General features: G+C 48.9%; 18 non-coding genes across 18 annotated transcripts; all 18 read right to left on the minus strand.

Annotated features, from left to right (window-relative positions):
* Nucleotides 1-381: 381 nt before the first annotated feature.
* On the minus strand, nt 382-454 carry TRNAA-UGC (transfer RNA alanine (anticodon UGC)). The gene has a single exon. It is a non-coding gene; the product is annotated as a tRNA-Ala (tRNA).
* Nucleotides 455-1,554: 1,100 nt separating this feature from the next.
* Nucleotides 1,555-1,627, minus strand: TRNAA-UGC (transfer RNA alanine (anticodon UGC)). Its single transcript has one exon. It is a non-coding gene; the product is annotated as a tRNA-Ala (tRNA).
* A 1,099-nt stretch (nt 1,628-2,726) lies between these two features.
* TRNAA-UGC (transfer RNA alanine (anticodon UGC)) lies at nt 2,727-2,799 on the minus strand. The gene has a single exon. It is a non-coding gene; the product is annotated as a tRNA-Ala (tRNA).
* Nucleotides 2,800-3,898: 1,099 nt separating this feature from the next.
* On the minus strand, nt 3,899-3,971 carry TRNAA-UGC (transfer RNA alanine (anticodon UGC)). Its single transcript has one exon. It is a non-coding gene; the product is annotated as a tRNA-Ala (tRNA).
* Nucleotides 3,972-5,071: 1,100 nt separating this feature from the next.
* Nucleotides 5,072-5,144, minus strand: TRNAA-UGC (transfer RNA alanine (anticodon UGC)). Its single transcript has one exon. It is a non-coding gene; the product is annotated as a tRNA-Ala (tRNA).
* A 1,100-nt stretch (nt 5,145-6,244) lies between these two features.
* On the minus strand, nt 6,245-6,317 carry TRNAA-UGC (transfer RNA alanine (anticodon UGC)). The gene has a single exon. It is a non-coding gene; the product is annotated as a tRNA-Ala (tRNA).
* Nucleotides 6,318-7,417: 1,100 nt separating this feature from the next.
* TRNAA-UGC (transfer RNA alanine (anticodon UGC)) lies at nt 7,418-7,490 on the minus strand. The gene has a single exon. It is a non-coding gene; the product is annotated as a tRNA-Ala (tRNA).
* Nucleotides 7,491-8,590: 1,100 nt separating this feature from the next.
* On the minus strand, nt 8,591-8,663 carry TRNAA-UGC (transfer RNA alanine (anticodon UGC)). Its single transcript has one exon. It is a non-coding gene; the product is annotated as a tRNA-Ala (tRNA).
* Nucleotides 8,664-9,762: 1,099 nt separating this feature from the next.
* On the minus strand, nt 9,763-9,835 carry TRNAA-UGC (transfer RNA alanine (anticodon UGC)). Its single transcript has one exon. It is a non-coding gene; the product is annotated as a tRNA-Ala (tRNA).
* Nucleotides 9,836-10,935: 1,100 nt separating this feature from the next.
* Nucleotides 10,936-11,008, minus strand: TRNAA-UGC (transfer RNA alanine (anticodon UGC)). The gene has a single exon. It is a non-coding gene; the product is annotated as a tRNA-Ala (tRNA).
* Nucleotides 11,009-12,108: 1,100 nt separating this feature from the next.
* TRNAA-UGC (transfer RNA alanine (anticodon UGC)) lies at nt 12,109-12,181 on the minus strand. The gene has a single exon. It is a non-coding gene; the product is annotated as a tRNA-Ala (tRNA).
* Nucleotides 12,182-13,281: 1,100 nt separating this feature from the next.
* TRNAA-UGC (transfer RNA alanine (anticodon UGC)) lies at nt 13,282-13,354 on the minus strand. The gene has a single exon. It is a non-coding gene; the product is annotated as a tRNA-Ala (tRNA).
* A 433-nt stretch (nt 13,355-13,787) lies between these two features.
* On the minus strand, nt 13,788-13,860 carry TRNAA-UGC (transfer RNA alanine (anticodon UGC)). The gene has a single exon. It is a non-coding gene; the product is annotated as a tRNA-Ala (tRNA).
* Nucleotides 13,861-14,960: 1,100 nt separating this feature from the next.
* On the minus strand, nt 14,961-15,033 carry TRNAA-UGC (transfer RNA alanine (anticodon UGC)). Its single transcript has one exon. It is a non-coding gene; the product is annotated as a tRNA-Ala (tRNA).
* Nucleotides 15,034-16,132: 1,099 nt separating this feature from the next.
* On the minus strand, nt 16,133-16,205 carry TRNAA-UGC (transfer RNA alanine (anticodon UGC)). Its single transcript has one exon. It is a non-coding gene; the product is annotated as a tRNA-Ala (tRNA).
* A 1,100-nt stretch (nt 16,206-17,305) lies between these two features.
* Nucleotides 17,306-17,378, minus strand: TRNAA-UGC (transfer RNA alanine (anticodon UGC)). The gene has a single exon. It is a non-coding gene; the product is annotated as a tRNA-Ala (tRNA).
* A 1,099-nt stretch (nt 17,379-18,477) lies between these two features.
* On the minus strand, nt 18,478-18,550 carry TRNAA-UGC (transfer RNA alanine (anticodon UGC)). The gene has a single exon. It is a non-coding gene; the product is annotated as a tRNA-Ala (tRNA).
* Nucleotides 18,551-19,650: 1,100 nt separating this feature from the next.
* On the minus strand, nt 19,651-19,723 carry TRNAA-UGC (transfer RNA alanine (anticodon UGC)). The gene has a single exon. It is a non-coding gene; the product is annotated as a tRNA-Ala (tRNA).
* Nucleotides 19,724-19,812: the final 89 nt, after the last annotated feature.

Below are 19,812 nucleotides of genomic sequence, written 5' to 3' on the forward strand. Positions count from 1 at the left end.
AGGGGTGGATCCTGGAATTTTGTTCAAACTTCTGCCAAAGTTATATGCGGGAGTAGAGGGTGGGTGCAGGCTATTATTTTGCTGGGGGGCGCTGTGTAGTCCCGAACGTGCCCTGCTGGTCGGAGACTTTAAATGCCGGCCCCATAGACCCGAGAGCTGAATAGAGAAGGTGCTTGCTTCTCATTTTATTTCTCTCTGTTGCATAGTTTCACGCCAGCTGCCAGCCTTGGTGCAGAAATGTGTAACGTTTTGGCATAGTAGAAAATGGACGGAAGACTTTTGGGATGATAGTAAACACCCTGAAGCCAGCAGCGCATGCCTCATTTGCGAGGATTTAAGAGTTTTGAATAAAAAAAGTCAAATGAAAGAAAAGTTTCTTGCTGGAGAATGCGGGCATCGATCCCGCTACCTCTCGCATGCAAAGCGAGCGCTCTACCATCTGAGCTAATTCCCCTTCTGAGCAAATGATCTTAAAGGACAGCTTAGTCTTTATCTCGCACTTGCTTGGCTGTCCAGGGACCTGTAGTGCATAAAGTCGCTTCTCTTCATCTGCCAGGGGAAAAATCACAATGTCACCTTTTTGCCCAAAACAAAAAGTAATGGAGCTACAAATAAAGCTGCAGATGGCCATCCATTGCAATGAAGATTGGCCAACTAGGTCTTAATAGCAGAGTGACTCCACTGCCACGCCCTTTCACGCTGGACCTGCGCTTGTGATCAAGAGGCTGCACACCAACCCCATAGACCCGAGAGCTGAATTGAGAAGGTGCTTGCCTGCTGTTTAAGGCCACTTGCACGCTGCTTGGAGCCAAAGGCCCAGCTTTGGAGTGCATTTGTCATTTTTACCAGATGGACATATTTTCCAATAGAGCGTCAGAATACTAAACAGGGAAGATTGAGGTCTGGAAACGGAGTCCACTTTCCAACGTGTGTCCCATAATGCGGAAGTGTCCAGCCGAGTGCAAGCAGGTGCAGGTTGCACGCGTGTTATGGGACAGTGCAGCTTTGGACGTGATCCAATGCTCCTGTAGTTATCAGTGGGCCAGTACAGGTGACACCAGTGAGAGAAGAGGAAAAGAAAGAACTCTCGAGCTGTTGGCTGAGCGGCCCCAGTGGCCTTTTGGATAAGGCAGTGGCCTACTTAAACCAAGGATCGTGGGTTCGAGTCCCATCAGGGGTGGAACCTGGAATTTTGTTCAAACTTCTGCCAAAGTTATATGCGGGAGTAGAGGGTGGGTGCAGGCTATTATTTTGCTGGGGGGCGCTGTGTTGTCCCGAACGTGCCCTGCTGGTCGGAGACTTTAAATGCCGGCCCCATAGACCCGAGAGCTGAATAGAGAAGGTGCTTGCTTCTCATTTTATTTCTCTCTGTTGCATAGTTTCACGCCAGCTGCCAGCCTTGGTGCAGAAATGTGTAACGTTTTGGCATAGTAGAAAATGGACGGAAGACTTTTGGGATGATAGTAAACACCCTGAAGCCAGCAGCGCATGAATCATTTGCGAAGATTTAAGAGTTTTGAATAAAAAAAGTCAAATGAAAGAAAAGTTTCTTGCTGGAGAATGCGGGCATCGATCCCGCTACCTCTCGCATGCAAAGCGAGCGCTCTACCATCTGAGCTAATTCCCCTTCTGAACAAATGATCTTAAAGGACAGCTTAGTCTTTATCTCGCACTTGCTTGGCTGTCCAGGGACCTGTAGTGCATAAAGTCGCTTCTCTTCATCTGCCAGGGGAAAAATCACAATGTCACCTTTTTGCCCAAAACAAAAAGTAATGGAGCTACAAATAAAGCTGCAGATGGCCATCCATTGCAATGAAGATTGGCCAACTAGGTCTTAATAGCAGAGTGACTCCACTGCCACGCCCTTTCACGCTGGACCTGCGCTTGTGATCAAGAGGCTGCACACCAACCCCATAGACCCGAGAGCTGAATTGAGAAGGTGCTTGCCTGCTGTTTAAGGCCACTTGCACGCTGCTTGGAGCCAAAGGCCCAGCTTTGGAGTGCATTTGTCATTTTTACCAGATGGACATATTTTCCAATAGAGCGTCAGAATACTAAACAGGGAAGATTGAGGTCTGGAAACGGAGTCCACTTTCCAACGTGTGTCCCATAAAGCGGAAGTGTCCAGCCGAGTGCAAGCAGGTGCAGGTTGCACGCGTGTTATGGGACAGTGCAGCTTTGGACGTGATCCAATGCTCCTGTAGTTATCAGTGGGCCAGTACAGGTGACACCAGTGAGAGAAGAGGAAAAGAAAGAACTCTCGAGCTGTTGGCTGAGCGGCCCCAGTGGCCTTATGGATAAGGCAGTGGCCTACTTAAACCAAGGATCGTGGGTTCGAGTCCATCAGGGGTGGATCCTGGAATTTTGTTCAAACTTCTGCCAAAGTTATATGCGGGAGTAGAGGGTGGGTGCAGGCTATTATTTTGCTGGGGGGCGCTGTGTAGTCCCGAACGTGCCCTGCTGGTCGGAGACTTTAAATGCCGGCCCCATAGACCCGAGAGCTGAATAGAGAAGGTGCTTGCTTCTCATTTTATTTCTCTCTGTTGCATAGTTTCACGCCAGCTGCCAGCCTTGGTGCAGAAATGTGTAACGTTTTGGCATAGTAGAAAATGGACGGAAGACTTTTGGGATGATAGTAAACACCCTGAAGCCAGCAGCGCATGCCTCATTTGCGAGGATTTAAGAGTTTTGAATAAAAAAAGTCAAATGAAAGAAAAGTTTCTTGCTGGAGAATGCGGGCATCGATCCCGCTTCCTCTCGCATGCAAAGCGAGCGCTCTACCATCTGAGCTAATTCCCCTTCTGAGCAAATGATCTTAAAGGACAGCTTAGTCTTTATCTCGCACTTGCTTGGCTGTCCAGGGACCTGTAGTGCATAAAGTCGCTTCTCTTCATCTGCCAGGGGAAAAATCACAATGTCACCTTTTTGCCCAAAACAAAAAGTAATGGAGCTACAAATAAAGCTGCAGATGGCCATCCATTGCAATGAAGATTGGCCAACTAGGTCTTAATAGCAGAGTGACTCCACTGCCACGCCCTTTCACGCTGGACCTGCGCTTGTGATCAAGAGGCTGCACACCAACCCCATAGACCCGAGAGCTGAATTGAGAAGGTGCTTGCCTGCTGTTTAAGGCCACTTGCACGCTGCTTGGAGCCAAAGGCCCAGCTTTGGAGTGCATTTGTCATTTTTACCAGATGGACATATTTTCCAATAGAGCGTCAGAATACTAAACAGGGAAGATTGAGGTCTGGAAACGGAGTCCACTTTCCAACGTGTGTCCCATAAAGCGGAAGTGTCCAGCCGAGTGCAAGCAGGTGCAGGTTGCACGCGTGTTATGGGACAGTGCAGCTTTGGACGTGATCCAATGCTCCTGTAGTTATCAGTGGGCCAGTACAGGTGACACCAGTGAGAGAAGAGGAAAAGAAAGAACTCTCGAGCTGTTGGCTGAGCGGCCCCAGTGGCCTTATGGATAAGGCAGTGGCCTACTTAAACCAAGGATCGTGGGTTCGAGTCCATCAGGGGTGGATCCTGGAATTTTGTTCAAACTTCTGCCAAAGTTATATGCGGGAGTAGAGGGTGGGTGCAGGCTATTATTTTGCTGGGGGGCGCTGTGTAGTCCCGAACGTGCCCTGCTGGTCGGAGACTTTAAATGCCGGCCCCATAGACCCGAGAGCTGAATAGAGAAGGTGCTTGCTTCTCATTTTATTTCTCTCTGTTGCATAGTTTCACGCCAGCTGCCAGCCTTGGTGCAGAAATGTGTAACGTTTTGGCATAGTAGAAAATGGACGGAAGACTTTTGGGATGATAGTAAACACCCTGAAGCCAGCAGCGCATGCCTCATTTGCGAGGATTTAAGAGTTTTGAATAAAAAAAGTCAAATGAAAGAAAAGTTTCTTGCTGGAGAATGCGGGCATCGATCCCGCTACCTCTCGCATGCAAAGCGAGCGCTCTACCATCTGAGCTAATTCCCCTTCTGAGCAAGTGATCTTAAAGGACAGCTTAGTCTTTATCTCGCACTTGCTTGGCTGTCCAGGGACCTGTAGTGCATAAAGTCGCTTCTCTTCATCTGCCAGGGGAAAAATCACAATGTCACCTTTTTGCCCAAAACAAAAAGTAATGGAGCTACAAATAAAGCTGCAGATGGCCATCCATTGCAATGAAGATTGGCCAACTAGGTCTTAATAGCAGAGTGACTCCACTGCCACGCCCTTTCACGCTGGACCTGCGCTTGTGATCAAGAGGCTGCACACCAACCCCATAGACCCGAGAGCTGAATTGAGAAGGTGCTTGCCTGCTGTTTAAGGCCACTTGCACGCTGCTTGGAGCCAAAGGCCCAGCTTTGGAGTGCATTTGTCATTTTTACCAGATGGACATATTTTCCAATAGAGCGTCAGAATACTAAACAGGGAAGATTGAGGTCTGGAAACGGAGTCCACTTTCCAACGTGTGTCCCATAAAGCGGAAGTGTCCAGCCGAGTGCAAGCAGGTGCAGGTTGCACGCGTGTTATGGGACAGTGCAGCTTTGGACGTGATCCAATGCTCCTGTAGTTATCAGTGGGCCAGTACAGGTGACACCAGTGAGAGAAGAGGAAAAGAAAGAACTCTCGAGCTGTTGGCTGAGCGGCCCCAGTGGCCTTATGGATAAGGCAGTGGCCTACTTAAACCAAGGATCGTGGGTTCGAGTCCCATCAGGGGTGGATCCTGGAATTTTGTTCAAACTTCTGCCAAAGTTATATGCGGGAGTAGAGGGTGGGTGCAGGCTATTATTTTGCTGGGGGGCGCTGTGTAGTCCCGAACGTGCCCTGCTGGTCGGAGACTTTAAATGCCGGCCCCATAGACCCGAGAGCTGAATAGAGAAGGTGCTTGCTTCTCATTTTATTTCTCTCTGTTGCATAGTTTCACGCCAGCTGCCAGCCTTGGTGCAGAAATGTGTAACGTTTTGGCATAGTAGAAAATGGACGGAAGACTTTTGGGATGATAGTAAACACCCTGAAGCCAGCAGCGCATGCCTCATTTGCGAGGATTTAAGAGTTTTGAATAAAAAAAGTCAAATGAAAGAAAAGTTTCTTGCTGGAGAATGCGGGCATCGATCCCGCTACCTCTCGCATGCAAAGCGAGCGCTCTACCATCTGAGCTAATTCCCCTTCTGAGCAAATGATCTTAAAGGACAGCTTAGTCTTTATCTCGCACTTGCTTGGCTGTCCAGGGAACTGTAGTGCATAAAGTCGCTTCTCTTCATCTGCCAGGGGAAAAATCACAATGTCACCTTTTTGCCCAAAACAAAAAGTAATGGAGCTACAAATAAAGCTGCAGATGGCCATCCATTGCAATGAAGATTGGCCAACTAGGTTTTAATAGCAGAGTGACTCCACTGCCACGCCCTTTCACGCTGGACCTGCGCTTGTGATCAAGAGGCTGCACACCAACCCCATAGACCCGAGAGCTGAATTGAGAAGGTGCTTGCCTGCTGTTTAAGGCCACTTGCACGCTGCTTGGAGCCAAAGGCCCAGCTTTGGAGTGCATTTGTCATTTTTACCAGATGGACATATTTTCCAATAGAGCGTCAGAATACTAAACAGGGAAGATTGAGGTCTGGAAACGGAGTCCACTTTCCAACGTGTGTCCCATAATGCGGAAGTGTCCAGCCGAGTGCAAGCAGGTGCAGGTTGCACGCGTGTTATGGGACAGTGCAGCTTTGGACGTGATCCAATGCTCCTGTAGTTATCAGTGGGCCAGTACAGGTGACACCAGTGAGAGAAGAGGAAAAGAAAGAACTCTCGAGCTGTTGGCTGAGCGGCCCCAGTGGCCTTATGGATAAGGCAGTGGCCTACTTAAACCAAGGATCGTGGGTTCGAGTCCCATCAGGGGTGGATCCTGGAATTTTGTTCAAACTTCTGCCAAAGTTATATGCGGGAGTAGAGGGTGGGTGCAGGCTATTATTTTGCTGGGGGGCGCTGTGTAGTCCCGAACGTGCCCTGCTGGTCGGAGACTTTAAATGCCGGCCCCATAGACCCGAGAGCTGAATAGAGAAGGTGCTTGCTTCTCATTTTATTTCTCTCTGTTGCATAGTTTCACGCCAGCTGCCAGCCTTGGTGCAGAAATGTGTAACGTTTTGGCATAGTAGAAAATGGACGGAAGACTTTTGGGATGATAGTAAACACCCTGAAGCCAGCAGCGCATGCCTCATTTGCGAGGATTTAAGAGTTTTGAATAAAAAAAGTCAAATGAAAGAAAAGTTTCTTGCTGGAGAATGCGGGCATCGATCCCGCTACCTCTCGCATGCAAAGCGAGCGCTCTACCATCTGAGCTAATTCCCCTTCTGAGCAAATGATCTTAAAGGACAGCTTAGTCTTTATCTCGCACTTGCTTGGCTGTCCAGGGAACTGTAGTGCATAAAGTCGCTTCTCTTCATCTGCCAGGGGAAAAATCACAATGTCACCTTTTTGCCCAAAACAAAAAGTAATGGAGCTACAAATAAAGCTGCAGATGGCCATCCATTGCAATGAAGATTGGCCAACTAGGTTTTAATAGCAGAGTGACTCCACTGCCACGCCCTTTCACGCTGGACCTGCGCTTGTGATCAAGAGGCTGCACACCAACCCCATAGACCCGAGAGCTGAATTGAGAAGGTGCTTGCCTGCTGTTTAAGGCCACTTGCACGCTGCTTGGAGCCAAAGGCCCAGCTTTGGAGTGCATTTGTCATTTTTACCAGATGGACATATTTTCCAATAGAGCGTCAGAATACTAAACAGGGAAGATTGAGGTCTGGAAACGGAGTCCACTTTCCAACGTGTGTCCCATAAAGCGGAAGTGTCCAGCCGAGTGCAAGCAGGTGCAGGTTGCACGCGTGTTATGGGACAGTGCAGCTTTGGACGTGATCCAATGCTCCTGTAGTTATCAGTGGGCCAGTATAGGTGACACCAGTGAGAGAAGAGGAAAAGAAAGAACTCTCGAGCTGCTGGCTGAGCGGCCCCAGTGGCCTTATGGATAAGGCAGTGGCCTACTTAAACCAAGGATCGTGGGTTCGAGTCCCTTCAGGGGTGGATCCTGGAATTTTGTTCAAACTTCTGCCAAAGTTATATGCGGGAGTAGAGGGTGGGTGCAGGCTATTATTTTGCTGGGGGGCGCTGTGTAGTCCCGAACGTGCCCTGCTGGTCGGAGACTTTAAATGCCGGCCCCATAGACCCGAGAGCTGAATAGAGAAGGTGCTTGCTTCTCATTTTATTTCTCTCTGTTGCATAGTTTCACGCCAGCTGCCAGCCTTGGTGCAGAAATGTGTAACGTTTTGGCATAGTAGAAAATGGACGGAAGACTTTTGGGATGATAGTAAACACCCTGAAGCCAGCAGCGCATGCCTCATTTGCGAGGATTTAAGAGTTTTGAATAAAAAAAGTCAAATGAAAGAAAAGTTTCTTGCTGGAGAATGCGGGCATCGATCCCGCTACCTCTCGCACGCAAAGCGAGCGCTCTACCATCTGAGCTAATTCCCCTTCTGAGCAAATGATCTTAAAGGACAGCTTAGTCTTTATCTCGCACTTGCTTGGCTGTCCAGGGACCTGTAGTGCATAAAGTCGCTTCTCTTCATCTGCCAGGGGAAAAATCACAATGTCACCTTTTTGCCCAAAACAAAAAGTAATGGAGCTACAAATAAAGCTGCAGATGGCCATCCATTGCAATGAAGATTGGCCAACTAGGTTTTAATAGCAGAGTGACTCCACTGCCACGCCCTTTCACGCTGGACCTGCGCTTGTGATCAAGAGGCTGCACACCAACCCCATAGACCCGAGAGCTGAATTGAGAAGGTGCTTGCCTGCTGTTTAAGGCCACTTACACGCTGCTTGGAGCCAAAGGCCCAGCTTTGGAGTGCATTTGTCATTTTTACCAGATGGACATATTTTCCAATAGAGCGTCAGAATACTAAACAGGGAAGATTGAGGTCTGGAAACGGAGTCCACTTTCCAACGTGTGTCCCATAAAGCGGAAGTGTCCAGCCGAGTGCAAGCAGGTGCAGGTTGCACGCGTGTTATGGGACAGTGCAGCTTTGGACGTGATCCAATGCTCCTGTAGTTATCAGTGGGCCAGTACAGGTGACACCAGTGAGAGAAGAGGAAAAGAAAGAACTCTCGAGCTGTTGGCTGAGCGGCCCCAGTGGCCTTTTGGATAAGGCAGTGGCCTACTTAAACCAAGGATCGTGGGTTCGAGTCCCATCAGGGGTGGAACCTGGAATTTTGTTCAAACTTCTGCCAAAGTTATATGCGGGAGTAGAGGGTGGGTGCAGGCTATTATTTTGCTGGGGGGCGCTGTGTTGTCCCGAACGTGCCCTGCTGGTCGGAGACTTTAAATGCCGGCCCCATAGACCCGAGAGCTGAATAGAGAAGGTGCTTGCTTCTCATTTTATTTCTCTCTGTTGCATAGTTTCACGCCAGCTGCCAGCCTTGGTGCAGAAATGTGTAACGTTTTGGCATAGTAGAAAATGGACGGAAGACTTTTGGGATGATAGTAAACTCCCTGAAGCCAGCAGCGCATGAATCATTTGCGAAGATTTAAGAGTTTTGAATAAAAAAAGTCAAATGAAAGAAAAGTTTCTTGCTGGAGAATGCGGGCATCGATCCCGCTACCTCTCGCATGCAAAGCGAGCGCTCTACCATCTGAGCTAATTCCCCTTCTGAACAAATGATCTTAAAGGACAGATTAGTCTTTATCTCGCACTTGCTTGGCTGTCCAGGGACCTGTAGTGCATAAAGTCGCTTCTCTTCATCTGCCAGGGGAAAAATCACAATGTCACCTTTTTGCCCAAAACAAAAAGTAATGGAGCTACAAATAAAGCTGCAGATGGCCATCCATTGCAATGAAGATTGGCCAACTAGGTCTTAATAGCAGAGTGACTCCACTGCCACGCCCTTTCACGCTGGACCTGCGCTTGTGATCAAGAGGCTGCACACCAACCCCATAGACCCGAGAGCTGAATTGAGAAGGTGCTTGCCTGCTGTTTAAGGCCACTTGCACGCTGCTTGGAGCCAAAGGCCCAGCTTTGGAGTGCATTTGTCATTTTTACCAGATGGACATATTTTCCAATAGAGCGTCAGAATACTAAACAGGGAAGATTGAGGTCTGGAAACGGAGTCCACTTTCCAACGTGTGTCCCATAAAGCGGAAGTGTCCAGCCGAGTGCAAGCAGGTGCAGGTTGCACGCGTGTTATGGGACAGTGCAGCTTTGGACGTGATCCAATGCTCCTGTAGTTATCAGTGGGCCAGTACAGGTGACACCAGTGAGAGAAGAGGAAAAGAAAGAACTCTCGAGCTGTTGGCTGAGCGGCCCCAGTGGCCTTATGGATAAGGCAGTGGCCTACTTAAACCAAGGATCGTGGGTTCGAGTCCATCAGGGGTGGATCCTGGAATTTTGTTCAAACTTCTGCCAAAGTTATATGCGGGAGTAGAGTGTGGGTGCAGGCTATTATTTTGCTGGGGGGCGCTGTGTAGTCCCGAACGTGCCCTGCTGGTCGGAGACTTTAAATGCCGGCCCCATAGACCCGAGAGCTGAATAGAGAAGGTGCTTGCTTCTCATTTTATTTCTCTCTGTTGCATAGTTTCACGCCAGCTGCCAGCCTTGGTGCAGAAATGTGTAACGTTTTGGCATAGTAGAAAATGGACGGAAGACTTTTGGGATGATAGTAAACACCCTGAAGCCAGCAGCGCATGCCTCATTTGCGAGGATTTAAGAGTTTTGAATAAAAAAAGTCAAATGAAAGAAAAGTTTCTTGCTGGAGAATGCGGGCATCGATCCCGCTACCTCTCGCATGCAAAGCGAGCGCTCTACCATCTGAGCTAATTCCCCTTCTGAGCAAGTGATCTTAAAGGACAGCTTAGTCTTTATCTCGCACTTGCTTGGCTGTCCAGGGACCTGTAGTGCATAAAGTCGCTTCTCTTCATCTGCCAGGGGAAAAATCACAATGTCACCTTTTTGCCCAAAACAAAAAGTAATGGAGCTACAAATAAAGCTGCAGATGGCCATCCATTGCAATGAAGATTGGCCAACTAGGTCTTAATAGCAGAGTGACTCCACTGCCACGCCCTTTCACGCTGGACCTGCGCTTGTGATCAAGAGGCTGCACACCAACCCCATAGACCCGAGAGCTGAATTGAGAAGGTGCTTGCCTGCTGTTTAAGGCCACTTGCACGCTGCTTGGAGCCAAAGGCCCAGCTTTGGAGTGCATTTGTCATTTTTACCAGATGGACATATTTTCCAATAGAGCGTCAGAATACTAAACAGGGAAGATTGAGGTCTGGAAACGGAGTCCACTTTCCAACGTGTGTCCCATAAAGCGGAAGTGTCCAGCCGAGTGCAAGCAGGTGCAGGTTGCACGCGTGTTATGGGACAGTGCAGCTTTGGACGTGATCCAATGCTCCTGTAGTTATCAGTGGGCCAGTACAGGTGACACCAGTGAGAGAAGAGGAAAAGAAAGAACTCTCGAGCTGTTGGCTGAGCGGCCCCAGTGGCCTTATGGATAAGGCAGTGGCCTACTTAAACCAAGGATCGTGGGTTCGAGTCCCATCAGGGGTGGATCCTGGAATTTTGTTCAAACTTCTGCCAAAGTTATATGCGGGAGTAGAGGGTGGGTGCAGGCTATTATTTTGCTGGGGGGCGCTGTGTAGTCCCGAACGTGCCCTGCTGGTCGGAGACTTTAAATGCCGGCCCCATAGACCCGAGAGCTGAATAGAGAAGGTGCTTGCTTCTCATTTTATTTCTCTCTGTTGCATAGTTTCACGCCAGCTGCCAGCCTTGGTGCAGAAATGTGTAACGTTTTGGCATAGTAGAAAATGGACGGAAGACTTTTGGGATGATAGTAAACACCCTGAAGCCAGCAGCGCATGCCTCATTTGCGAGGATTTAAGAGTTTTGAATAAAAAAAGTCAAATGAAAGAAAAGTTTCTTGCTGGAGAATGCGGGCATCGATCCCGCTACCTCTCGCATGCAAAGCGAGCGCTCTACCATCTGAGCTAATTCCCCTTCTGAGCAAATGATCTTAAAGGACAGCTTAGTCTTTATCTCGCACTTGCTTGGCTGTCCAGGGAACTGTAGTGCATAAAGTCGCTTCTCTTCATCTGCCAGGGGAAAAATCACAATGTCACCTTTTTGCCCAAAACAAAAAGTAATGGAGCTACAAATAAAGCTGCAGATGGCCATCCATTGCAATGAAGATTGGCCAACTAGGTTTTAATAGCAGAGTGACTCCACTGCCACGCCCTTTCACGCTGGACCTGCGCTTGTGATCAAGAGGCTGCACACCAACCCCATAGACCCGAGAGCTGAATTGAGAAGGTGCTTGCCTGCTGTTTAAGGCCACTTGCACGCTGCTTGGAGCCAAAGGCCCAGCTTTGGAGTGCATTTGTCATTTTTACCAGATGGACATATTTTCCAATAGAGCGTCAGAATACTAAACAGGGAAGATTGAGGTCTGGAAACGGAGTCCACTTTCCAACGTGTGTCCCATAAAGCGGAAGTGTCCAGCCGAGTGCAAGCAGGTGCAGGTTGCACGCGTGTTATGGGACAGTGCAGCTTTGGACGTGATCCAATGCTCCTGTAGTTATCAGTGGGCCAGTACAGGTGACACCAGTGAGAGAAGAGGAAAAGAAAGAACTCTCGAGCTGTTGGCTGAGCGGCCCCAGTGGCCTTATGGATAAGGCAGTGGCCTACTTAAACCAAGGATCGTGGGTTCGAGTCCCATCAGGGGTGGATCCTGGAATTTTGTTCAAACTTCTGCCAAAGTTATATGCGGGAGTAGAGGGTGGGTGCAGGCTATTATTTTGCTGGGGGGCGCTGTGTAGTCCCGAACGTGCCCTGCTGGTCGGAGACTTTAAATGCCGGCCCCATAGACCCGAGAGCTGAATAGAGAAGGTGCTTGCTTCTCATTTTATTTCTCTCTGTTGCATAGTTTCACGCCAGCTGCCAGCCTTGGTGCAGAAATGTGTAACGTTTTGGCATAGTAGAAAATGGACGGAAGACTTTTGGGATGATAGTAAACACCGTGAAGCCAGCAGCGCATGCCTCATTTGCGAGGATTTAAGAGTTTTGAATAAAAAAAGTCAAATGAAAGAAAAGTTTCTTGCTGGAGAATGCGGGCATCGATCCCGCTACCTCTCGCATGCAAAGCGAGCGCTCTACCATCTGAGCTAATTCCCCTTCTGAGCAAATGATCTTAAAGGACAGCTTAGTCTTTATCTCGCACTTGCTTGGCTGTCCAGGGAACTGTAGTGCATAAAGTCGCTTCTCTTCATCTGCCAGGGGAAAAATCAAAATGTCACCTTTTTGCCCAAAACAAAAAGTAATGGAGCTACAAATAAAGCTGCAGATGGCCATCCATTGCAATGAAGATTGGCCAACTAGGTTTTAATAGCAGAGTGACTCCACTGCCACGCCCTTTCACGCTGGACCTGCGCTTGTGATCAAGAGGCTGCACACCAACCCCATAGACCCGAGAGCTGAATTGAGAAGGTGCTTGCCTGCTGTTTAAGGCCACTTGCACGCTGCTTGGAGCCAAAGGCCCAGCTTTGGAGTGCATTTGTCATTTTTACCAGATGGACATATTTTCCAATAGAGCGTCAGAATACTAAACAGGGAAGATTGAGGTCTGGAAACGGAGTCCACTTTCCAACGTGTGTCCCATAAAGCGGAAGTGTCCAGCCGAGTGCAAGCAGGTGCAGGTTGCACGCGTGTTATGGGACAGTGCAGCTTTGGACGTGATCCAATGCTCCTGTAGTTATCAGTGGGCCAGTATAGGTGACACCAGTGAGAGAAGAGGAAAAGAAAGAACTCTCGAGCTGCTGGCTGAGCGGCCCCAGTGGCCTTATGGATAAGGCAGTGGCCTACTTAAACCAAGGATCGTGGGTTCGAGTCCCATCAGGGGTGGATCCTGGAATTTTGTTCAAACTTCTGCCAAAGTTATATGCGGGAGTAGAGGGTGGGTGCAGGCTATTATTTTGCTGGGGGGCGCTGTGTAGTCCCGAACGTGCCCTGCTGGTCGGAGACTTTAAATGCCGGCCCCATAGACCCGAGAGCTGAATAGAGAAGGTGCTTGCTTCTCATTTTATTTCTCTCTGTTGCATAGTTTCACGCCAGCTGCCAGCCTTGGTGCAGAAATGTGTAACGTTTTGGCATAGTAGAAAATGGACGGAAGACTTTTGGGATGATAGTAAACACCCTGAAGCCAGCAGCGCATGCCTCCTTTGCGAGGATTTAAGAGTTTTGAATAAAAAAAGTCAAATGAAAGAAAAGTTTCTTGCTGGAGAATGCGGGCATCGATCCCGCTTCCTCTCGCATGCAAAGCGAGCGCTCTACCATCTGAGCTAATTCCCCTTCTGAGCAAATGATCTTAAAGGACAGCTTAGTCTTTATCTCGCACTTGCTTGGCTGTCCAGGGACCTGTAGTGCATAAAGTCGCTTCTCTTCATCTGCCAGGGGAAAAATCACAATGTCACCTTTTTGCCCAAAACAAAAAGTAATGGAGCTACAAATAAAGCTGCAGATGGCCATCCATTGCAATGAAGATTGGACAACTAGGTCTTAATAGCAGAGTGACTCCACTGCCACGCCCTTTCACGCTGGACCTGCGCTTGTGATCAAGAGGCTGCACACCAACCCCATAGACCCGAGAGCTGAATTGAGAAGGTGCTTGCCTGCTGTTTAAGGCCACTTGCACGCTGCTTGGAACCAAAGGCCCAGCATGCCTCATTTGCGAGGATTTAAGAGTTTTGAATAAAAAAAGTCAAATGAAAGAAAAGTTTCTTGCTGGAGAATGCGGGCATCGATCCCGCTACCTCTCGCATGCAAAGCGAGCGCTCTACCATCTGAGCTAATTCCCCTTCTGAGCAAATGATCTTAAAGGACAGCTTAGTCTTTATCTCGCACTTGCTTGGCTGTCCAGGGACCTGTAGTGCATAAAGTCGCTTCTCTTCATCTGCCAGGGGAAAAATCACAATGTCACCTTTTTGCCCAAAACAAAAAGTAATGGAGCTACAAATAAAGCTGCAGATGGCCATCCATTGCAATGAAGATTGGCCAACTAGGTCTTAATAGCAGAGTGACTCCACTGCCACGCCCTTTCACGCTGGACCTGCGCTTGTGATCAAGAGGCTGCACACCAACCCCATAGACCCGAGAGCTGAATTGAGAAGGTGCTTGCCTGCTGTTTAAGGCCACTTGCACGCTGCTTGGAGCCAAAGGCCCAGCTTTGGAGTGCATTTGTCATTTTTACCAGATGGACATATTTTCCAATAGAGCGTCAGAATACTAAACAGGGAAGATTGAGGTCTGGAAACGGAGTCCACTTTCCAACGTGTGTCCCATAATGCGGAAGTGTCCAGCCGAGTGCAAGCAGGTGCAGGTTGCACGCGTGTTATGGGACAGTGCAGCTTTGGACGTGATCCAATGCTCCTGTAGTTATCAGTGGGCCAGTACAGGTGACACCAGTGAGAGAAGAGGAAAAGAAAGAACTCTCGAGCTGTTGGCTGAGCGGCCCCAGTGGCCTTATGGATAAGGCAGTGGCCTACTTAAACCAAGGATCGTGGGTTCGAGTCCCATCAGGGGTGGATCCTGGAATTTTGTTCAAACTTCTGCCAAAGTTATATGCGGGAGTAGAGGGTGGGTGCAGGCTATTATTTTGCTGGGGGGCGCTGTGTAGTCCCGAACGTGCCCTGCTGGTCGGAGACTTTAAATGCCGGCCCCATAGACCCGAGAGCTGAATAGAGAAGGTGCTTGCTTCTCATTTTATTTCTCTCTGTTGCATAGTTTCACGCCAGCTGCCAGCCTTGGTGCAGAAATGTGTAACGTTTTGGCATAGTAGAAAATGGACGGAAGACTTTTGGGATGATAGTAAACACCCTGAAGCCAGCAGCGCATGCCTCATTTGCGAGGATTTAAGAGTTTTGAATAAAAAAAGTCAAATGAAAGAAAAGTTTCTTGCTGGAGAATGCGGGCATCGATCCCGCTACCTCTCGCATGCAAAGCGAGCGCTCTACCATCTGAGCTAATTCCCCTTCTGCGCAAGTGATCTTAAAGGACAGCTTAGTCTTTATCTCGCACTTGCTTGGCTGTCCAGGGACCTGTAGTGCATAAAGTCGCTTCTCTTCATCTGCCAGGGGAAAAATCACAATGTCACCTTTTTGCCCAAAACAAAAAGTAATGGAGCTACAAATAAAGCTGCAGATGGCCATCCATTGCAATGAAGATTGGCCAACTAGGTTTTAATAGCAGAGTGACTCCACTGCCACGCCCTTTCACGCTGGACCTGCGCTTGTGATCAAGAGGCTGCACACCAAACCCATAGACCCGAGAGCTGAATTGAGAAGGTGCTTGCCTGCTGTTTAAGGCCACTTGCACGCTGCTTGGAGCCAAAGGCCCAGCTTTGGAGTGCATTTGTCATTTTTACCAGATGGACATATTTTCCAATAGAGCGTCAGAATACTAAACAGGGAAGATTGAGGTCTGGAAACGGAGTCCACTTTCCAACGTGTGTCCCATAAAGCGGAAGTGTCCAGCCGAGTGCAAGCAGGTGCAGGTTGCACGCGTGTTATGGGACAGTGCAGCTTTGGACGTGATCCAATGCTCCTGTAGTTATCAGTGGGCCAGTACAGGTGACACCAGTGAGAGAAGAGGAAAAGAAAGAACTCTCGAGCTGTTGGCTGAGCGGCCCCAGTGGCCTTATGGATAAGGCAGTGGCCTACTTAAACCAAGGATCGTGGGTTCGAGTCCCATCAGGGGTGGATCCTGGAATTTTGTTCAAACTTCTGCCAAAGTTATATGCGGGAGTAGAGGGTGGGTGCAGGCTATTATTTTGCTGGGGGGCGCTGTGTAGTCCCGAACGTGCCTGCTGGTCGGAGACTTTAAATGCCGGCCCCATAGACCCGAGAGCTGAATAGAGAAGGTGCTTGCTTCTCATTTTATTTCTCTCTGTTGCATAGTTTCACGCCAGCTGCCAGCCTTGGTGCAGAAATGTGTAACGTTTTGGCATAGTAGAAAATGGACGGAAGACTTTTGGGATGATAGTAAACACCCTGAAGCCAGCAGCGCATGCCTCATTTGCGAGGATTTAAGAGTTTTGAATAAAAAAAGTCAAATGAAAGAAAAGTTTCTTGCTGGAGAATGCGGGCATCGATCCCGCTACCTCTCGCATGCAAAGCGAGCGCTCTACCATCTGAGCTAATTCCCCTTCTGAGCAAATGATCTTAAAGGACAGCTTAGTCTTTATCTCGCACTTGCTTGGCTGTCCAGGGACCTGTAGTGCATAAAGTCGCTTCTCTTCATCTGCCAGGGGAAAAATCACAATGTCACCTTTTTGCCCAAAACAAAAAGTAATGGAGCTACAAATAAAGCTGCAGATGGCCATCCATTGCAATGAAGATTGGCCAACTAGGTCTTAATAGCAGAGTGACTCCACTGCCACGCCCTTTCACGCTGGACCTGCGCTTGTGATCAAGAGGCTGCACACCAACCCCATAGACCCGAGAGCTGAATTGAGAAGGTGCTTGCCTGCTGTTTAAGGCCACTTGCACGCTGCTTGGAGCCAAAGGCCCAGCTTTGGAGTGCATTTGTCATTTTTACCAGATGGACATATTTTCCAATAGAGCGTCAGAATACTAAACAGGGAAGATTGAGGTCTGGAAACGGAGTCCACTTTCCAACGTGTGTCCCATAATGCGGAAGTGTCCAGCCGAGTGCAAGCAGGTGCAGGTTGCACGCGTGTTATGGGACAGTGCAGCTTTGGACGTGATCCAATGCTCCTGTAGTTATCAGTGGGCCAGTACAGGTGACACCAGTGAGAGAAGAGGAAAAGAAAGAACTCTCGAGCTGTTGGCTGAGCGGCCCCAGTGGCCTTATGGATAAGGCAGTGGCCTACTTAAACCAAGGATCGTGGGTTCGAGTCCCATCAGGGGTGGATCCTGGAATTTTGTTCAAACTTCTGCCAAAGTTATATGCGGGAGTAGAGGGTGGGTGCAGGCTATTATTTTGCTGGGGGGCGCTGTGTAGTCCCGAACGTGCCCTGCTGGTCGGAGACTTTAAATGCCGGCCCCATAGACCCGAGAGCTGAATAGAGAAGGTGCTTGCTTCTCATTTTATTTCTCTCTGTTGCATAGTTTCACGCGAGCTGCCAGCCTTGGTGCAGAAATGTGTAACGTTTTGGCATAGTAGAAAATGGACGGAAGACTTTTGGGATGATAGTAAACACCCTGAAGCCAGCAGCGCATGCCTCATTTGCGAGGATTTAAGAGTTTTGAATAAAAAAAGTCAAATGAAAGAAAAGTTTCTTGCTGGAGAATGCGGGCATCGATCCCGCTACCTCTCGCATGCAAAGCGAGCGCTCTACCATCTGAGCTAATTCCCCTTCTGAGCGAATGATCTTAAAGGACAGCTTAGTCTTTATCTCGCACTTGCTTGGCTGTCCAGGGACCTGTAGTGCATAAAGTCGCTTCTCTTCATCTGCCAGGGGAAAAATCACAATGTCACCTTTTTGCCCAAAACAAAAAGTAATGGAGCTACAAATAAAGCTGCAGATGGCCATCCATTGCAATGAAGATTGGCCAACTAGGTCTTAATAGCAGAGTGACTCCACTGCCACGCCCTTTCACGCTGGACCTGCGCTTGTGATCAAGAGGCTGCACACCAACCCCATAGACCTGAGAGCTGAATTGAGAAGGTGCTTGCCTGCTGTTTAAGGCCACTTGCACGCTGCTTGGAGCCAAAGGCCCAGCTTTGGAGTGCATTTGTCATTTTTACCAGATGGACATATTTTCCAATAGAGCGTCAGAATACTAAACAGGGAAGATTGAGGTCTGGAAACGGAGTCCACTTTCCAACGTGTGTCCCATAATGCGGAAGTGTCCAGCCGAGTGCAAGCAGGTGCAGGTTGCACGCGTGTTATGGGACAGTGCAGCTTTGGACGTGATCCAATGCTCCTGTAGTTATCAGTGGGCCAGTACAGGTGACACCAGTGAGAGAAGAGGAAAAGAAAGAACTCTCCAGCTGTTGGCTGAGCGGCCCCAGTGGCCTTATGGATAAGGCAGTGGCCTACTTAAACCAAGGATCGTGGGTTCGAGTCCCATCAGGGGTGGATCCTGGAATTTTGTTCAAACTTCTGCCAAAGTTATATGCGGGAGTAGAGGGTGGGTGCAGGCTATTATTTTGCTGGGGGGCGCTGTGTAGTCCCGAACGTGCCCTGCTGGTCGGAGACTTTAAATGCCGGCCCCATAGACCCGAGAGCTGAATAGAGAAGGTGCTTGCTTCTCATTTTATTTCTCTCTGTTGCATAGTTTCACGCCAGCTGCCAGCCTTGGTGCAGAAATGTGTAACGTTTTGGCATAGTAGAAAATGGACGGAAGACTTTTGGGATGATAGTAAACACCCTGAAGCCAGCAGCGCATGCCTCATTTGCGAGGATTTAAGAGTTTTGAATAAAAAAGTCAAATGAAAGAAAAGTTTCTTGCTGGAGAATGCGGGCATCGATCCCGCTACCTCTCGCATGCAAAGCGAGCGCTCTACCATCTGAGCTAATTCCCCTTCTGAGCAAATGATCTTAAAGGACAGCTTAGTCTTTATCTCGCACTTGCTTGGCTGTCCAGGGACCTGTAGTGCATAAAGTCGCTTCTCTTCATCTGCCAGGGGAAAAATCACAATGTCACCTTTTTGCCCAAAACAAAAAGTAATGGAGCTACAAATAAAGCTGCAGATGGCCATCCATTGCAATGAAGATTGGCCAACTAGGTCTTAATAGCAGAGTGACTCCACTGCCACGCCCTTTCACGCTGGACCTGCGCTTGTGATCAAGAGGCTGCACACCAACCCCATAGACCCGAGAGCTGAATTGAGAAGGTGCTTGCCTGCTGTTTAAGGCCACTTGCACGCTGCTTGGAGCCAAAGGCCCAGCTTTGGAGTGCATTTGTCATTTTTACCAGATGGACATATTTTCCAATAGAGCGTCAGAATACTAAACAGGGAAGATTGAGGTCTGGAAACGGAGTCCACTTTCCAACGTGTGTCCCATAAAGCGGAAGTGTCCAGCCGAGTGCAAGCAGGTGCAGGTTGCACGCGTGTTATGGGACAGTGCAGCTTTGGACGTGATCCAATGCTCCTGTAGTTATCAGTGGGCCAGTACAGGTGACACCAGTGAGAGAAGAGGAAAAGAAAGAACTCTCGAGCTGTTGGCTGAGCGGCCCCAGTGGCCTTATGGATAAGGCAGTGGCCTACTTAAACCAAGGATCGTGGGTTCGAGTCCCATCAGGGGTGGATCCTGGAATTTTGTTCAAACTTCTGCCAAAGTTATATGCGGGAGTAGAGGGTGGGTGCAGGCTATTATTTTGCTGGGGGGCGCTGTGTAGTCCCGAACGTGCCCTGCTGGTCGGAGACTTTAAATGCCGGCCCCATAGACCCGAGAGCTGAATAGAGAAGGTGCTTGCTTCTCATTTTATTTCTCTCTGTTGCATAGTTTCACGCCAGCTGCCAGCCTTGGTGCAGAAATGTGTAACGTTTTGGCATAGTAGAAAATGGACGGAAGACTTTTGGGATGATAGTAAACACCCTGAAGCCAGCAGCGCATGCCTCATTTGCGAGGATTTAAGAGTTTTGAATAAAAAAAGTCAAATGAAAGAAAAGTTTCTTGCTGGAGAATGCGGGCATCGATCCCGCTACCTCTCGCATGCAAAGCGAGCGCTCTACCATCTGAGCTAATTCCCCTTCTGCGCAAGTGATCTTAAAGGACAGCTTAGTCTTTATCTCGCACTTGCTTGGCTGTCCAGGGACCTGTAGTGCATAAAGTCGCTTCT

This window comes from Ambystoma mexicanum, chromosome 5q, assembly GCF_040938575.1.
Source record: "Ambystoma mexicanum isolate Mex_15411 chromosome 5q, UKY_AmexF1_1, whole genome shotgun sequence".
In the NCBI taxonomy this organism is placed as follows: Eukaryota; Metazoa; Chordata; class Amphibia; order Caudata; family Ambystomatidae; genus Ambystoma; species Ambystoma mexicanum.